This window comes from Microcaecilia unicolor, chromosome 1 (genome assembly GCF_901765095.1).
Source record: "Microcaecilia unicolor chromosome 1, aMicUni1.1, whole genome shotgun sequence".
NCBI lineage: Eukaryota > Metazoa > Chordata > Amphibia > Gymnophiona > Siphonopidae > Microcaecilia > Microcaecilia unicolor.
In genome coordinates, this window is record NC_044031.1 from 738512568 (window position 1) to 738532676 (window position 20109).

Here is a 20109-nt window from a genome sequence, read left to right on the forward strand (position 1 = left end):
CATTTTTGCAACCTTTTTCCTTTGTGCCTTGTGTAGCCGCACTACCCTTGGGAAAACCTGATGGTAAATACAGTGTTCTCCACAGACATTTTTGCCAGTCGAGAGGCATGAAGGAGTAGCCAGGTGGGGGTGGGAGAGTACTGCACAGTATTATAAAGTTTTCTGTTAAGTTAGCAGGGTGGTCAGTCGAAAGGTCCTGGGGAGAACACTGCATTACCAGCATTACAGTAGTGTGACACACCCCTGGAGACTAAACAGGAAGAATGCATTGCAGGCGGCAGGACCTGGTATGCCCTGAGCACACACTGTTTTAAGACATGCAACTGCACTGTTTATAAGGTACAAATTTGGCTGAGTTGGCTGGGGTCACTTGCCAGAGAATGTAGTAAAAACAGTTAGCTTAGCAGGGTTTAAAAAAGGTTTGGATGGCTTCCTAAAAGAAAAGTCTATAAGCCATTATTAAAATGAACTTGGGAAAAATCCACTGCTTATTTCTAGGATAAGTAGCATAAAATGTATTGTACTGTTTTGGGATCTTGCCAGGTACTTGTGACCTGGATTTGTCACTGTTGGAAACAGAATGCATACTTATGTGCCCAGTACTTGCACGCACAGGATATAGACTGCTAGTATTTACTTACCTAAACTGCCTACATTTAGGCACGAGTATTTACACCAGCCATTTGTCTAGCCTAACTGCTCACACCTAATGTTAGGTGTGTAAATGCAGACTTAATAGTACTATCCTATAACGGCAAAAGCTAGCATACTTCTCAATATAGAATTCATGCTTGGCACGCATCATCTCCATGTCTACAGTTAGGTGATCTTTACAGAATTACCTCTGTAGCGTGTAAGTCCAAGGGAGCGTGGATGTGGGAGAGGGAAAGGTGGGTCAAAGGGGCGCCTAGCACTTATACACTAACCTTATAGAATATTGTCAGTTACTTGCCCGCCACAGAGCTAGTGTAAGTGCTCACATTAAATATACACGTGTTAATGCTGATATAGAATTTGCATGACGCACACAACATCCTAGTGACTTGCACAGAATTAACCCTTAATTCCCAAATGTACTAGAGGAAACAAAAGGAGAACTAAGACATTTTATTATCACATTCATTGTTGGATTAATCATGAATTGATGAGTGTGACTGTTGGACACACTGGATGGACCATTCAGGTCTTTATCAGCCAACACCTACCACTTTATGATCACAAGAGGAAGCAACGGAGCTATGAAACAGTATCGACTGTTGCATCCGTGGCTTAAACAGGAAGAAAGATCAGCAAATTGGTTGGTGACTAAGGCCATTCATATGCTGCTGACGAACCTTCACAAGGCATCACAGAGCGAGCCCAGTTAAAATCAACACTAAGTCTTATCTTGCAACTGGGCAGTCCTGATAAATGTGATAGTAAGTTCCAAAGTTCCAGTCTTTATTCACATTATAGATACGGCAGCAAAAAGCATGAGTTCCACAACATCTCTATTTTTCATTGCATGAGTTTCTAAAAATAATTTTCCATATATTTAATAAGCAAAAAAGGTGCCAAAGCCCTTCCTCCACCCCATACCCAACTTGATCCTGGCCTAGAACTGCTGTGTGAAACAACTTCTGGTGGTTTGGAACATCCAGGAAAGAAAATTAGATCAAAACACAGAGCTCTCCTCTCGTACGAGGAAAGGCTAAAGAGGTTTGGGCTCTTCAGCTTGGAAACGAGACAGATGAGGGGAGATATGATTAAGGTCTACAAAATCCTGAGTGGTGTAGAATGAGTAGAAGTAAATCGATTTTTTAACTCATTCCAAAAGTACAAAGACTAGGGGGCACTCAAGGAAGTTACATGGAAATAATTTTAAAACAAATAGAGGAAATATTTTTTCACTCAACGAACAGTTAAGCTCTGGAACTCTATGCCAGAGGATGTGGTAAAAGCAGTTAGTGCATCTGGGTTTAAAAACAATTTGGACAAGTTCCTGGAGGAAAAGTCCATAGTCTGTACTGAGACACATATGGGGAAGCAACTGCTTGCCCTGGGATTTGTAGCATAGACGTTGCCACAATTTGGGTTTCTGCCAGTTACTTGTCAGCTGTCTTGGCCACTGTGGAAGCAGGATACTGGGCTAGATGGACCATTAGTCTGACCCAGTATGGCTATTCTTATGTTTTTATCTTCATAATGCAGAGGACTATTACTTCTCCCGGGAATGGTAGCATGGAATGTTGCTACTCTGAGATTCTGCATGGAATCTTGTTACTCTTTAGGATTCTAGAATCTTGCTATTCTTTGGGGTTCTACATGGAATGCTGCCACGATTTGGGTTTCTGCAAGGTACTTGTGACCTGAATTGGCCACTGTTGGAAGCAGGATACTGGGCTAGATGGACCATTGGTCTGACCCAGTATGGCTAATGTTCTCAAGTTCTTATGTAGCTCTATGCTGGGCTACCGAATAAACCAGCAAATGCAAAGCAGCTATATTCCAATCACAAAGGCAAACTAGCAGTCAAAAGATACAAGACCTTTTGGAACATCTGTAACTAGAAACCATATCTGGAGGGAGCTTTACAACCATCAGCTGGAGAATATTTTTAAAGGGAACAAACTGAATGAAATGTTTTAGTCATGGTCTATCACTGCTGCAAACAGTCAAGTGGTTGAGTAATCTAGAAAACTCATATATCCTTCTGGAGCCTGTTAAGAAAAAAAAGAAAACCAATGATCACCAGGCTGATTTAGCGATAACATGTTATTGCCCTACCTGTTTCAGGTAAGGCTCACTAGACAACCATGGTAGGATACCTGTGAAGTGCATTGCACTTTGGGAGCGGCCAACTAATTAAACACTGCCTAAGGAGCTGGTCTGGTGGTGCTGTTACACAGTCCTTTACAGAGGGATCTGGGTTTGATTCCCGGCTCAGGTCTTTTACTCACTTGGGAAGGAGAGAGAAGGGTGATGCAGTAGGCTTGTGTTAAGAGTTGGTGTATTATATCTCAGTGCATGGTTTTTCTAACACGCGTATAACGTAAAATTTTGTTGGGGGGGGGCACTTGTGAGCTACTGTCCATGATTATTATTTTTGTGATTGACCCACTCTTCAACAAGGTTGATGCAAAAATGTACACGGACTGTTGCATTATACAGGCTCGTCGAACTGGGCACTAGAAGCAGAATCATGCAAAAAATAATGGTATCTAAAGGTTGTTATGATACAGGAGCGTAGCCAAACCTCGGTGGGAGGGGCGCCCAGAGCCCGAGGTGAGGGGGGCACAGTTTAGCCTGCCTCCCCCAGCCGCCGACCCTCCCACCACTTTCAACCCCCCTCCTGCCACCGACCCTCCCCGCCACTTTTGATCCCCCCTCCCGCCGCTGCCAACCCTCCCCCGCCACCCGGTACCTTTGCTGGCAGGGGTCCCCAACTCCTCCCAGCCAAAGTCTTCTTCAGTGCCAGTCTCTGGTGCCTTCGCTGATCTGTTTCTGTAAGTCCTGACTCCTGACGTCCTGCATGCATTACGCACGCAGGACGTAAGGAGTCAGGACTCACAGAAACAGATCAGCGAAGGCACCGGAGACTGGCGCTGAAGAAGACTTCGGCTGGCAGCGGGAGGGGGGATCGAATGTGGTGGGGAATGGTCGGTGGCCGGGGGGGGGGGGGGGGTGGAAAGTAGAGGGGGCCAGGGCAAAATCTGTGGGAGCCCACGCCCCCGTAGCCCCACCTAGCTATGCCGCTGTTATGATATATATCAAACATATAAACGGTGAGTGACCGACTCACTCGCAAATGCGCAGTAGAGACTTCCCTCTCTGTCCCGCCCCCGCATCAATACGAGATGACAGGGGCGGGACAGAGAGGGAAACTGCGCAAAGCCGCCGAGGTCGCTACCGCTCCCCCCCCACCCGCGAGAGGTTCCCGCTACCGTTCCCCCCCACCCCCGGAATCGCCGCCGCCAGCCCTCTACCCGGCCCAGGCACTCTCTCCGCTACTGAACTTACATCCATTCGCCGGAACGCAGCACGCACATCAGATGAGCTGCCATCCGCCTTCCTTCCTTGCCTGTGCCCCGCCCTCGCTGACGCTACGTCACATGAGGGCGGGACACAGGCAGAGAAGGAAGGTCGACGGCAGCGCAGCTGATCTGCCCTGCTGCGTTCCGGCGAATGGATGTAAGTTCAGTAGCAGAGAGAGGGCCTGGGCCGGGTGGAGGGCTGGCGGCGGCGGCAACTCTGGGGGTGGGGGGGGGGGGAATGGTAGCGGCGAACTTGCGGGGGGGAGGAGCGGTGGCGACCACGCGGGGGGGGGGGGGCAGTGTCGACCTCCTAAAACCCCAATACCAGCCCGTTTTAACGGGCTCAACGGCTAGTATATATATAATGCATTAATACAACCATAAAGCAATTAACAGTGGCAGAATCACGGTGCATTGGGGCGCACCATACAGAACTTGAGCCTGCGCTTATAAATGCACCTATGTACACACTTCTAAAACAGCTTACAAATACACAGTATGGTACTTATTCAGTAGTTACGGCAGTAAAGCAAATGCATAGCAACGGGTGCCAGAAACGATAAAGTGGATTAAATGTGTTGCGAATTCTAAGAGGGAGGGGGGAGAATATATAGACTCAGCCCACAGGCAAAGGGTCATTTCTGTCTTTGCTGTAGCAAGCTAAACACGTAGGCATTTTCTTTACGAATCTTGTACATGCTCGTGCTTGTTGATTTTGGGTGTTCTATATCCTCTGTTTAACTTAGTTTCTCTTCTGTGAGTTGGTCTTTTTTTTGCAATATTTTGTCAGTTTGTAACTGTAGAAGAAGCAGCAAGTGGGAATATTTATTTATTTGTTTGTAGCATTTGTATCCCACATTTTCCCACCAATTTGCAGGCTCAATGTGGCTTACATTATGCCGTAATGGCGATCGCCATTTTTGGGTAGAGAATTACAAATGATATTACATTAAGGTGCATACTTAGTAAAGTATAGTACAGTATGGTATTGCATAGAGGTTCCTGAGTGATAGAGTAAATTATAACATAAGTTAGATAGTCAACTATAGAAAGTTCATTTCTGACATGAGAAATAAAGTGGTAGTGCGTATTGCGTGATTTTCATTAGTAGTCATTAGGTTATCCGTCAGGTGTAGGGGTACGGTTTTGTCTAGTTCATGAAAAGTCTGTGGTTAGGATGGAGCGTTGTGGTATGCCTTCTTGAATAGGTCAGTTTTCAGAAGATTGTTAGGTCGTGCATTGTTTTTATGGCCTTCGGTAGTGTGTTCCATAGTTGCATGCCTATGTAGGAGAAGCTGGATGCATATGTGGATTTATATTTAAGTCCTTTACAGCTGGGATAATGGAGATTCAGGAACGTACGTGCTGATCTGTTTGTGTTCCTAGTTGGCAGGTCTTATGAGGTCTGTCATGTAGATCGGGGCTTCATCATGAACGATTTTGTGGACCAGGGTGCAAACTTTGAACGCAACTATCTGTTTCTGTGTGCAAGAGTGTTAACACGGAGCACGAGAAGAGTGCTGTGCATGTGAGAACGAATCAGTCTTCATTTTTTCTCTGTTTCTAGGTTTATACAGTCCAGGACAAAATGTTCCCACCAGAAAGAGTTTTCCCTCTAACCAGACTGCTACGTGTTAACTTAACGGTAGTAAGAAAGGATCACAATTGTTTTGTCAAAATCCAAACTAGAGCCTGGATGCTGCTGACAGGAGATTCCCAGGGAGAGAGAACAAAACCTCCAAAGAAACATTAATATCTTCACAGACCAGGATGCAACAGCTAGAGTCCAACAACTCAGATAGATGGCAAGCTGGTGATAAAAAACAGACGTCTATAAACAAAGGAAGCAGCTGCATTATTTGCTACACAAACAAAATAAAACTAGAAGTAATAAGGTACTAGGCCTGAGCTAATCAGTAAGTTCCATCTTACTCTGTAGCTGCAATAGAGAAAAGAAAGCAAGCGTGAACAAGTTTTATGTAGGTGACCTAGCAGACAATTACCGCTGGACATATTGTTTGAAGTAATAAAAATGTATTTGAAAATAAACTGTACAATTAGAACTAACTGTTCTTGAGTTGCATGCACTTCTTATGGAGTGGAGGAGTAGTCTAATGGTTAGTGCAGCAGACTTTGATCCTGGGGAACTGGGTCCGAGTCCCACTGCAGCTCCTTGTGATTCTGGGCAAGTCACTTAACCCTCCATTGCCCCTGGTACAAAATAAGTACCTGAGTATATGTAAACCGCTTTGAATGTAGTTGCAAAATACCACAGAAAGGTGGTATATCAAGTCCCATTTCCCTTTCCCTATTTGAGATTCTACATGGAATGTTGCTACTATTGGAGATTCTACATGGAATGTTGCTATTCCACTAGCAACATTCCATGTAGAAGCCTGCCCTTGCAGATCAGCAACGCGGCTGCGCAGGCTTCTGTTTCTGTGAGTCTGACGTCCTGCACGTCAGACTCACAGAAACAGAAGCCTGCGCGGCAAGGGCAGGCTTCTAGATGGAATGTTGCTAGTGGAGGAGTAGCCTAGTGGTTAGTGCAGTGGACTTTGATCCTGGGGAACTGAGTTCAATTCCCACTGCAGCTCCTTGGGACTCTGGGCAAGTCACTTAACCCTCCATTGCCCCAGGTACAAATAAGTACCTGAATATATGTAAACCACTTTGAAAGTAGTTGCAAAAACCTCAGAAAGGCAGTATATCAAGTCCCCTTTCCCTTGTATCATGTCTCATTCCCTTTCCTTTCCCTTATCAAGTCTTATACACACACCAGCTCAGGGAGGTATTCCATGATTATCACCAGCAACAGCAGGGTTTTAAGCCAGTTTCCTTCCAGAAAGTGCAAATACATGTATATATTTTTGGACACACAGATGACAAATGACAAGTGAAAAAAAAAAAAAAAGAATACATTTGCCGATCTATCCACTGCATTTCTGGTAGAAAATTCAAAAAAAAAAATTTTTTTTTTGAGATGAATATAAAGAGAATTGGAAAAAATATATACAACGTTGAATATAATTACAAAAATATGGCCAGATCATTCCATTGGGCATCTCCTTTCTCCCCCTCCCCTAAAGCCTAAGGGCTAGTCAGTTCTAAGGAGCAGGGGGTCATGGACCATATAAGAATCACTACAGGGTGGAAAGCATAATACCTCAAAATTGCTTACCAACCCTTTGCCACCCAGATTTTAAGACCTTAGATCAGCCCCAACCTTCCCTGATCTGATCAGGTGCAATCCAGTCCTCTTTCTACTTTCCCAAAGTCCTGATCACCCTCAGCACATCCTCTGCCACTGGCCTCATCCCTCTCAGGTGCATGCAAGCAGTGGCCTAGTGGTTAGGCTGGTGGACTCTGGTCCTAGGGAACTGAGTTCGATTCCCACTTCAGGCACAGGCAGCTCCTTGTGACTCTGGGCAAGTCACTTAACCCTCCATTGCCCCATGTAAGCCGCATTGAGCCTGCCATGAGTGGGAAAGTGCAGGGTACAAATGTAAGAAAAATAAAATAGATACTATTGGAGATTCTACATGGAATGTTGCTACTATTGGAGATTCTACAAGGAATGTTGCTATTCCACTAGCAACATTCCATGTAGAAGGCTGCGCAGACTTCTGTTTCTGTGAGTCTGACGTCCTGCAGGACTCACAGAAGCAGAAGCTTGTGCGGCCACATTGGTGATCTGCAAAGGCTGACTTCTAGTGGAATAGCAACATTCCATGTAGAATCTCAAACAATAGCAACAGTGGAGGAGTGGCCTAGTGGTTAGGGTGGTGGACTTTGGTCCTGAGGAACTGAGTTTGATTCCAACTTCAGGCACAGGCAGCTCCTTGTGACTCTGGGCAAGTCACTTAACCCTCCATTGCCCCAGGTACAAATAAGTACCTAAGCTGCATTGAGCCTGCCATGAGTGGGAAAGCGCGGGGTACAAATAAAAAAAAACCAAAACCAAAAAAAAAAACATGCAAGTACTCAAAAGCACAAACCTAACCAAATGAGAAGAGCTGCCAGAGGCTAAACCCACACTGTTGTTCCTACCATTCCCCTTGTATATGGGCAGTGTTATGAACAAGTTGAAAACATGGCAGCCATTCCTGTAGGCCAGGGATTCTCAACCCAATCCTTGGGACACTCAGACAGTCGGATCTAAAGGGTATCCTCAGTGAATACGCATGAGCAAGGTTTGCATGCATTGCCTCTATTCTCTGTAACGTTATCTCATGTATATTCAATGTGGGTATCCTGAAAACCTGACTAGCTGGGTGTGTCCTGAGGCCTGGGTTGAGAATCACTGCTGTACATTGATCCTGTGTGTGGTGAGAACAGCCTACACAGGAAGAGTTGGGAAGGAATGTATGCGAATGGAAGGGCTCGGAGAAGGGATAGAGTGCGGTAAATTTCATGAGAGAGGAGGAAATGAAGGGATAATATCTGGAGGGAGGGTGTGAAGGGGGAAGAAGGAAAAAAAAAAGTGTGAGACTCAGGGGCGTAGCCAGACTTCGGCAGAAGGTGGGTCCAGAGCCCAAGGTGAGGGGGGCCCTTAGGAATGTGCAGGACGTCAGGACGACTCACTAAGAACAGAATCCTTCCAGATCATCTGCAGCAACGTGCCAGCCCGGAGACCAGCGCTGAAGAGGCCAGCACAGGTACCTGACGGCGGCAGGGGAGGGTTGGCGGCGGGAAGGGGGGGGGGCAAATCTGAGGGGGCCCATGCACCCGTGGCCCTATGTAGCTACGCCCCTGTTGTGTGACTTAAGCTATATAGCAAAGATTACTTTATAAGCTCCAAGTATATTTTTCAGGGTTTTGTGTTAATTCACGAAGTATTTATTTATTTATTGCATTTGCATCCCACATTTTCCCACCTCTTTGCAGGCTCAATGTGGCTGGAAGCTGAAGCAGTGTTGCTGCAGTTCTTGAAATACCATAGTTTAAATATTTTTTTATGGGGAGGAGGGGCCAGCGGGATGAGTTGTAAGGGGAAATGTCTTTGCTCCATTTAGGGGAATGTGTTGTAGGTGCTACAGAACAGAAGTGCAGGATATATTAAGATTCTTTTCTATGTTGTATAGAATCCAGACTTCATTCAATGTTGCTATCAAATTATAATGGGGTCCTTTTACTAAGGCACGCTGAAAAATGGCCTGCGGTAGTGTAGACGTGTGTTTTGGGTGCACAAAGAAACATTTTTTAGTGCACCTGTAAAAAATGCCTTTTTAAAATTTTTGACGAAAATGAACGTGTGGCAAAATGAAAATTGCTGCATGTCCATTTTGGGTCTGAGACCTTACCGCCATTGACCAAGCAGTAAAGTCTTATACGGTAACCGGGCAATAAGGACCTATGCGCATAGCTGACGCGCGCCAGAAAATAAAAAATATTTTGCGGACGCACACAAAAAAATGAAATTACCGTAAGGGCCACACGGTAGCCGGGCGGTAACTCAGAATTGGTGTGTGTTGGGCGCGTGTAGGCACTTACGCAGCTTAGTAAAAGGGCCCCTATGGTATTTATACTGGGTGGCTGAAATGGCAAAGGGGAAGGGGGATTCTTTTCCATGGAAGGCCTTGGGATTTTCTTATAGTGTCTTTTATAATTCTTTCAAAGATGAGTGGAGGGGGCTGTGATGTGACATTTCTGCCCACCATCATACCTGCCACTTTGGCTTGCCTCTTCCATACCTAGCTTACATCCTCCATTGCTACTCTAAACGCTTCTGTCTAGAAATGTCACTGAAGGACCATATGAGTTGGTCCCTCCAAGCTGTATGGGTTAGAGCAGTGTTTTCCAAGCCCAGTCCTGGAGTACCCCTAGCCAGTCAGGTTTTCAGGATATCCACAATGAATATGCATGAAAGAGGTTTGCATATAATGGAGGCAGTGTATGCAAATCAAGCAGTATTCATTGTGGATATCCTGAAAACCTGACTGGCAAGGGGTACTCCAGGACCGGGCTTGGAAAATACTGGGTTAGAGGGCCAGAGGCAATGGAATCATTACCAACCTATGATCCCTGTACCTTTGAATGAAAAGCACACTGCCCTTCCGCTAAGCCTGTTAGAACTTGAGGCCATCAAAGTCTTCCTGTTGACACTTGGCAAGGAATTTAGTCCCCTCCTCTCTAGCCTCTTAAAAGGTTTGGAATGCGAAACATGTTGACATAATTCTGTTCAGTAGTTTCAGAGAGACTAACCCTTTTGTACCTTTTAATTAGAGGTATATGCATTAATTGTGTAGAAGGAATAACTTACAAGGAGCTCAGACCTGGAAGGCTTGAAATATCAGTCAGCTGTGCCATATTTTCAATATATCTTTTGCGACTTACATAACTACGTTCATGGTGAACATGAAAAGGCAGAACAAAAATAAGGGAGAGAAGGTATTTAATTGAAGACTGGTTTATATTCAAGCTTTAAGAATATTTTCTGAGGCTACAGTGGATAGGAGCTTTTGTAGAGAGATGGCTGGGTGGGGCTAAAGGGGTTGGAAGGAGGATTGCAAACATACTTTTCATTACCAAATCGGTTGAATCTGTGTAAGTTCTCGATTATCCGAGTTCATGAAGAGAGCAAATTTACTTCATGAATCTCAACATGGCTTTAGGATATAACATAGTACAGAAGCACTCTTAATTACTTTTAGCAACTGAAGTTAAGCGTATGCTAAGCAGAGGTAGAGATATGGTGTTACTACAATTTGATATATCTGCTGCCTTTGCCACGGTTAATCATAAGCTTTTTTTTAAAATGAAAAATAGGCATTGCTTGGTTATTAAGGATGGTGTATCTTCTTTTCCTTGGTGGTCTCCCTGTGGAGTCCAACAGGGGTCTCCTATTTCTTCACTGTTATACAATATCTATATGAGCTCACTTGAAAATATTAAACTGGAGACTGGTGTGAAGCACTTGTCGTATGAAGATGATATTTTTTGTCGATTCCCGTGGACTTATCCCAAAATATTTTCTCTAGAATCAACTACTGTATGGAAAAAAATTAGACATTGGTCCTTTTCTGTTATGGTTAAGCTAAATACAGATAAGATAAAAGTTCTTTGGTTCAGTGTAAATGTAGATAATATTCCCAGCTATATTATAAATTCAGATGGTTCTCAGTTGATGGTGAATAGAACTTCAAGAGTTTTGGGGGTTATTCTTGATTCCGCTTCCATTTGCTTCAGAAGACTTTCTTCCAAGTTGAAACACCTTTGATTAGGTCATTCTTATTTTATTCCTAATCATTTTAAGATGCCTCCGCAGTTATTAATTCTATCACAATCGGACTCATTGGAGCTGACTCTGTGGGTGCTTGAGCACCCCCAATATTGAGAAAATTCCTTGGATGTGTCGAGGGAGGGGTTATTTTCATTGGGCTTAGCACCCCCAATAATTTTGAAAAGTTGGCTCCTATGATTGGACTACTGTAATTCCTTGTATATTGGAATTAATCAAAAGCAATTACAGAGATTGCAGTTGATTCAGAACATGGCAGTCAGGCTTATTTTTCGTAAAGCCAAATTTGATCATGTGTCTCCATTGTTGATTGATCTGCACTGGTACCAGTGAAAGCACAAATAGCTATTAAAATATGTTATTTTGCTTTTAAAATTTTTAGAGGGCCAGTGTCCAACTGATCTGACATTATTAATTACTTTGTTGGGTGACTTTAGTCACCAAAATATTAATATGTATCTCATGTTACAATTTCCCCTCCTTTTGAGGTGTTAAACTGAAAAGTTTTCAGGAGAAGTCCATTAAATTTCAAATAGCAAAACTTTGGAATATACTCCCAGTAGAAATTAGATTGTCCTTCCTCTATTCATTTTTGTATTTGATTTCAAGATTTTTGTAATGAAATTATAGTAATTTATTTGCGTCATAATTATTTATCATTGTAGTTGTTAACCCTCTCTAAACCTAAAATTAGGGACAGAAGCGGGCTGTAAGTACCCATCATTATCTGCTAATGGTTCCTACCTATAAGCACAGTGAACTGAAAATATAACTGAGACTAACCGTGGGATTTCAAGTGGAAGAAGTGATGTCAATTTAAAAGTGAGAGACATAAAAAGACTAGATTAGAAAACTAAGACAACTATGAAGAAAAAGCCTATGACCCTAGGCCAGTTCTCAAACCTGGTCCTGGAGGCACCCCAGCAAGTCAGGTTTTCAGGATATCCACAATTAATATTCATGAAAGGGATTTGCATGCAGTGAAGGCAGTGTGAGAGGAAATCCGCCAGCAAGCGTGTGTACTATAATTTCATGTATACATGTGCTTCATATATTTTGTTTCTAGAATTGTCATATATACTTCCTTACAGTTATATAACTTTTTAAATTCAATTGTGTGTAGTATATATGTGTGTAGTGTATATATTTATTTTTATTATTACTATTATTATTTTTATTATATATAAATGTATGTTTTTATAGACTCCTGATGCAGGCCTGACGGCCGAAACACGACGTTGTGTCGCGTCTTCAAACCTCCAATAAATCTTTGTTTTGAAGAACATCTTCCAGTTTCTGGTATCCTTGGTTGCTCTCCCACTTTTTGTGTAGTGAAGGCAGTGTATGCCAGTCTCTCAAATATTCATTGTGGATAATCCTGACTGGCTGGGGTGCCTTCAGGACTAGGTTTGGGAATCACTACAATAAACAAATAGAAAACAAAATATCTAGTAAGAGAATATTCCATCTAGTTAGATCAGTGAGCTGTGAACCAAGACAAGAGCTCAAATCCCACGTACTTATGACCTTGGACATCACCTTACCTCCTGTTGCTTCAAGTACCCATTTAGACATGTACTGGCATAAGTGTTATTGGGGGGGGGGGGGGGGGAGGATAGGCCACAGCACTAGAATAGCAAGAGGTGCTGCAGGCAGCAGGAAGATGAACTGGTAGAGCCATGGAGGGGAGGAAGCGACCTAGTACGAGCAATAGTCTGAGAGAGTCAAGGAAGCAAGGGGTCAATCCTACTTCCCCCCCTCCCCAACAGTGACAATCTATTTGACTTTTGGTCAGTCATTCCTCCCATTGCCTTAGGTACCCACTTTATGCCAGGGAGAATTCCACACAAAAAGATTCAAAATTCTGTACACAATATTTTAAAATTCTATAAAACTCTTCACACTATGTATTTGTAAATATTTTTTGCAGAATTCTCCCAACATTTGGCTTGAGATCCCCCTCACTCTCTCTCTAGCTGCAGCAGTTCTCAGCTTTCCTTGCCACCCACCTCATTTTTCTCTCCCTCTAATTCTCGGCAAGACCCTCAAATCCTGTGGTCCCCAAGGTTCCCCCAATGCACATACCTCTGCCTCTTCTCCCCAAACCCTCAGGTATATATCCCCCTCTGCATATTTCTCCCCTCCAACTAGCACATACTCCCCCCTCCCCCCCCCCCACGACTACATATCTAGCTTGCTTCAGTGAGCCACACCTCTATGGCCCATCTCCCCAACTTGCTCCAGTGACTCCACACCTCTGTGGCACACCTCTCCCCTTTCAACTTGCTCATGCAATCTGTTCGCCTCACTGCATAACTAGTCCATCTTGCTTCAGTGACTCTTACCCCTAATGCGTACACCCCCCCCCCCCCAGAGTGCTCCAGTAAACCCTCCTCCTGCTTGCTCCAGTGACTCCTATCCCTAATGTGCACACACACACACAAAATCCCATCTAGCTCCAATGACCAACCTCTCCCTTGCTCCAGCAAATCCTATCCCCATGGGACTCCACCCCTATCCAGTTCCACTGACCCCCACTTCATACCTCCCCCAGCTTGATCCAGCTGTCCCCCTCGCCCCACCTCACCCCTATGCTCTGTGCCTCAATCTGCTTGCCTTTTCTCCCCACCCCAATTGCAGCAGCAAGAGACGATGAACAGCTGAAAACTGGACCATGTCTTCCTCCTCTGCCATCTTAGGTCAGGGCTATATGAGGCCTGCACAATTAGCTGGGTCTAGGGAGCAGGAGGATACAGCCCGATGTGCAACAGTTAACCAGAACCGGCCAAAATGTCCCCCTCATGGAACGGGTAAACTTGGCAGCTCTGCAGTATTGGGACTGATAGTTTTGATTTCCCTATCGTGTTCTTTAAGAAAAACAAGATGACAGGTCTATGCATGGGTAACTTTCTCAGATACTGCAGTTTGAATTGGGCACTTACATGAGATATAACATGCAATGTGGGCAACCCTTTGGCACAGGTAGAAGAGATTTTCTCCAGATAAAGCCTTAGTCCTGGGAGTTCCTTGTAAATGCCTGATGGTTTTTAGTAAGGAACTACATGAGGGAGGGGTATATCTCAATTCAAGCAAGCTTGGAGCAAGTACATAAAGAAAATGGTATCTCTAAGGGAGAGTAGAGGACAGGAATAGGTAGACTGGATAGGCTATATTGTCTTTATCTACTGACATTTAAGCACATAGGATCTCTAAGGGAGAGATCAGTAGTTGGTGTGGCTGGACAGCCTGGATCAGTGGCGTGGCCAAGGGTGGGCCTGGTTGGGCCCAGGCCCACCCACTTTGGGCTCAGGCCCACCCAGTAGCAGCACACCTATGATGTGGCTGGCAGGGATCCCCAAGCCCCACCAGTTGAAAACTACCAACAACCATCCCTTCTGCATACCAGCCTTCCTTCTGATGTATTCCCGCCTATATAGAAACAGGAAGTTGCATCAGAGGGAAGACTGTGGGGCCAACATGAGCAGTGTGTATTAGTTGCTGCTCACTGCTGGTGAAAATATGCTATTTAAAAGGTATGCGGGGGAGGGGAGATGTTTGAGAGACAATATGACATTCAGGCAAGAGAGCGAGAGACCAAATCACTTGTGGGACAGGGCGGAGTTCTTCTGCCTACCCATCTTGGGCCCAGGCCCACCCAAATGTGGGTGTCTGGCTACACCCCTGGCCTGCATAGGCCATATGGTCTTTATCTGTGTCATTTTCTATGTACAGAGGATCTCCAAGAGAGAAGAAGGGATATAGTAGCCTAATGGTTACTGCAGTGGACTGACCTCCTGGGGAACAGGGTTCAAGTCCCACACTGCTCCCTCTGAACCTGGGCGTTACCCAACCTTCCACTGCCCCAGGCACAGAAACTAAAGTGCAAGCCCACTAGAAACAGCCCTACAGAAAATGATGTAGCACTAGCACCCTTCTGGAAAAACTTTGCTTCATGGATATGTTGTCACTGTTTTCTAAATGACTGAGAGGGGGGGGGGGGATTTTGGGGGTTGATGTAAACTGTTCAGGCTTTGGGAGTTTTGTCCTTTTTCTATTTAATGTGACCTATGATTTCAAACTTGGTTTCTATTTAATGGGGATGAATTATATTGATTGAATTGATGTTCTTGATTCCCTTTTCAATTCTTTTGATGTATACTGAATTCACTTGTACAGTACCCTCGTATGTTTTATCTTTCCCACCTTATTACTTCCCTTATCCCTTATTTCTCCTGTCTGTCCTGAACAGATCGTAAGCTCTGTCGAACAGGGACCGTCTCTTCATGTTCAAGCGTACAGAGCTGCATACGTCTAGTAGCACTATAGAAATGATAAGTAGTAGTAGTAGTAGCAAGTCACCTCATCTTCTTGCCGCAGCTATGCCTGAGGGAGAGGAAGGAATGATAGAGGAGAAGCATCAAAGCTGGTTGAAAATTCTACACAGGAACATTATTCCGCACTGAGCAGTATTCCCCCACTTAGACTAAGCTCTTTGGGTCTGAGGTTTATCAAACCTGAAGCTTATCACCATTCTGGAACTTTGTGTAAATCTAGGATCACTACAAAAATTAATTATTAGATCTAGCAGTGAAATGTGTTTAGAAAATGGGCCAGACACGTATTTGGGAAGAAAAGTCTATTGTCAATGTCTAACACCATAAATGAAAGCAGGTGTGGCTCACTCATCCTGTGCAGTAAAGTGGTCAGCGTTACAACTACTGCTCCATTCAAGTTACTCCTCGCCTCCTCACTCCTCTTACCCCCATGTCAGGAGCCCTGCAGTGATGAGGAGGAAGAAGGGCATCAAGACACATTGGGGAGGGGGTGAGAGACCAATACTCTTCCTCTGGACTGCTTTTTTGCCACAATCTCCCCTGTTCCAGAACCATACCAGTAGGCGTGCATGGACCATAAGAAGAGTCAGACAGGTCCACTGAGCCCAGCACAGACTGCAAGTACCCAGAAGATACCATAAAATAGATCTATTTCCTACAGCTCATTCCATGGGATGAACAATGGGTCTTCCAAATCTACCTGGCTAATAATTAATTTAATGGACTTCTGTTCTAGAAACTTGTCTAATCTTCTTTCGGATCATGCTACACTGGTCACCTTGACCACATCCTCTAGCAACAGGTTTCAGATTATACTCAGAGTAATAAAAAAAACTTCCTATGATTTGTTTTGTCTGCTGGAGTTTCAAGGAGTGTTTTTCTTGTTTGTTTGTGTGCGTGTGTATGTGTATGTGTGTTCGTTTGCACGTTAAAACAACCATTCCCTATTTATGGGGTTCTACCCCACCATCATATCCCCTCTCAGTTGTCTTTTCTTCAAGCTGAGAAGCTCTAACCTGCTTAGCCTCTCTTCATAAGGGAGATGTCCCATCCCCTTTATCATTTCTGTCACCCTTCAGTGGACCTTTTCTAGTTGCACTATATCCTTTTTGAGATGGGGTGAACACGGTACACACAAGGTGCTGATGCCCCAGTGATCTCTACAGAAAAAGAATGATATTCTTAGTTGGTTCTCTCTTTCTTTTTCAGATAATCCCTGACCAAAGTTTTGGTTAAAGTGTGCTGACAGTATTTTACTGGTATCCACTGTATTTTTAATTTAGTTTTATTTATTTATTTAGATTTTTCTCACACCTTTTCAGTAGTAGCTCAAGGTGAGTTACATTCAGGTACTCTGGATATTTCTCTGTCCTAGGAGGGCTCACAATCTAAGTTTGTACCAATACAGCTACGCAGGCTTCTGTTTCTGTGAGTCTGACGTGCAGGACGTCAGACTCACAGAAACAGAAGCCTGCGCGGCCGCGTTGCTGATCTGCAAGGGCAGGCTTCTACATGGAATGTTGCTAGTTGGAATAGCAACATTAACATTCCATGTAGAATCACCAATAATAGCAACATTCCATGTAGAATCTTCAATATTTATTTAGATTTTGCTCACACCTTTTCAGTAGTAGCTCAAGGTGAGTTACATTCAGGTACACTGGGAAATTCCCTGTCCCTGGAAGCTCACAATCTGTTGCTTGCTAGGAAAAAAGGTTTCCCACCACCATCCCCCACCACCCAGCTGCAGGGTACACACAACACAATTCATTTTTACAGGGCTGTGAAGTAAGAGTAGTGGAGTTGGAAGCAATTTTGGGTGGAGTCGGAGTGAGTAAAAATGTACCAACTCAGACTCAAGCTTATACTTACATATACATATTTTTGTCCTGGATCTAAAGTTATATTTACTAGCATTTTAAATGTTTTGTTCTGGATATAAAACCCAATATCAGTAGGAGTCGGAATCGGAACTGGAATCAGAAAGTAGAAAAATAGAGGAGTCTGAGTCAAACGTTTACTGTACCAACTCCACAGCCCTGCTCAGATGACTTTAATTTTTTTTTCTATTAAGGAGATATAGATGTGTAGGAAAAAAGTGTCCTTAAGAAAATAAAAAAAAAAGTGATTGTTTTTAATTTGTGGAATATTTCACATACTATAGCTGACAGTACTGCAGCACTAAGCACTTCCTGTTACCTTTGCAAATGGCTTTCCACAGACCCAGAGGAAAGTCTAAACAATACCACTGGAGGTCTTCACTACTCCATGAGGACTTGACTTTGCTCCACTGACATCCTTCGCTACAAAGCTGGGCCACTGAGAGTCAATTAGATGATGTGTATACAGGGTAGGCATTTTCTTGGTCTACAAGCATCACAACCACAATTAAGCAGATGGTCTTGGACTATCAGAGTTACTTAGCAGAGGGTTTCCAGGTGCTTGCTTGCTATCAAGTAACAAAGGTGAGCGTTCCAAACAACCAGCACTGTTTCTCACACCATAAGCAGATGGCTAAATCTACAGTGTTCACGTCAGAAAGAATGGGGGTTGGGGGGGGGGGGGGAGATAAAAAGGTTTCCACTTTCTCTCCGACAGATCTAATACCATAGTTCAAAGCTGCACTGCCATGTGGACAATTGCCAATCCAAATCCCAGAACAAGCTGGAGCCAAAAGAAAAAAAAAACACACACACACAAACAAACAAAACAAAGACAAACCAATCTTGTTCTCATGGGAAAAATGAATAGGAATGTGCTTTATTGAATTGTTTCATTTTTTTCCCCAATAGCACACAATATACACTGTTTAGAACATAAGAACATGAGTAGCCATACTGGGTCAGACCAATGGTCCATCTAGCCCTGTATCCTGTTTTCCAAACAGTTGCCAAACCAGGTCACAAGTACCTGGCAGAAACCCAAACGTGGCAACACTCCATGCTACCAATTCCAGGGCAAGAAGTTGCTTACCCATTTGTCTCTCAATAGCAGACTATGGACTTTTCATCAAGGAACTTGTCCAAACCTCCTCCAGCAAAGAGTTCCAGAGCTTAACTATTTGTTGAGTGGAAAAAAAAATCCCTCCTATTTGTTGCTGTTGTTTTTTTAATTTTTAATTTATTATTTCAAATATAATTGATCAAGCCTAAGCTTGTACAGAAAAGTATATTACAACATAATTAATATAAGGAATATAGCAAAAAAAAGAGGCAAAAAATGTTTAAATATGTAAATATACTCAAGTCCTCATTTTGGATCCAAGATTACCAATAGTGAAATAAAAAAAGAAAAATAGAACTTATTCCAAAGTAATTAGAAACCTGTCTAACATAGAAGTGTCATTTTCTTTACAGAGCTCTAATAAATGTCAATAAACATTAACATTCTCTAGATCCCAAAGAGCGTTTGGTAACAAGGAATTCTGTAAGCTGAGATGGCTAAAAAAAAAACATATTTAACCGATTGGAATCTGACTATGCATTTACACGGGTATCGAAGGTGAAGAGTAGCCCCAATCTGAAGGACTCCTTGCTTAAGCAGCAAAAACTGCCTACGTCTTTTTTGAGTCTCTTTTGCTACATCTGGGAATATTGATATTTTGAGACCTATACATTCTTTATCTTTGTTTTTAAAGAACACTTTCATGATCCATACTTTATCCAAAGTTAACGCAACAGTTGCCAGTAAAGTAGAAGAAATAGCCAAATCTGCATCAGAGGATTCAAGAATGGCTGAAACATCCAAAGGAAGTTCAGCTTGGTTAGTAGACGATTGTGCTTCTGTTGGTTTATTTGGAAGATAATATACCTGGAAAAGGGGGGAATAGTATCTTCTTTAAGTCCAAAAATTTCCTTAAGATATCTATTCAACATTTCCCTAGGTGTTACCGATGGCAACTTAGGGAAATTCAAAAATCTTAATTGTTTGATCTCAGGGAATTTTCCAAAGTCTCAATCTTCCTTTGCATGCTTATATTGTCTTTTATCATTGTTGTTTGAATTGTTTAAAATTGAGCAACATTTTTTCCTGAGTTTCTACTTTTTCTACAGTTTTATTTATTTCATTATTTACTATTTCCAATGCCTCTTCTAATTTTTTTGTCCTGGTCTCAAGAGCCTGGGTTTGAGGACATAAAACCTTACCCAGGTTAACAATTAAGGCCCAAAGATTATCCAGAGTCACTTCAGCCGGTTTCTCTTGCAAAAATAGGGGAAAGCTTTAAGTCTGTACCGGCAGTCGAACAAAAAATTGCTCTGGAGAACTCGCACCCCGTGGCTGTGGGGGGGGAGAGCTCCTTGAACAGAGTTTAGTGTGACATCAAGCAGGGGCGTCGTCGGATCTCCACTCTGCCCGATCGCCGTCAACATGCCATCTCCCGTTCCCTCTACCACCTCCGGTCTCCGCAAATAAGGTTCAATAGAGTTCAGCACTAAAGCAGAAGGCCAGCTTGGGATCCCTGCAGCAGCTGACCTTCCTCTTCGCGTCGGCATTTCGAGGAACAGACTGCGTGGAGCACCGC

General features: G+C 43.5%; 1 protein-coding gene across 1 annotated transcript in view; it reads right to left on the reverse strand.

Annotated features, from left to right (window-relative positions):
- ABHD2 (abhydrolase domain containing 2) overlaps window positions 1-20109 on the reverse strand; it is a 156360-nt gene that overhangs the window by 55482 nt on the left and 80769 nt on the right. The window lies entirely within an intron of this gene.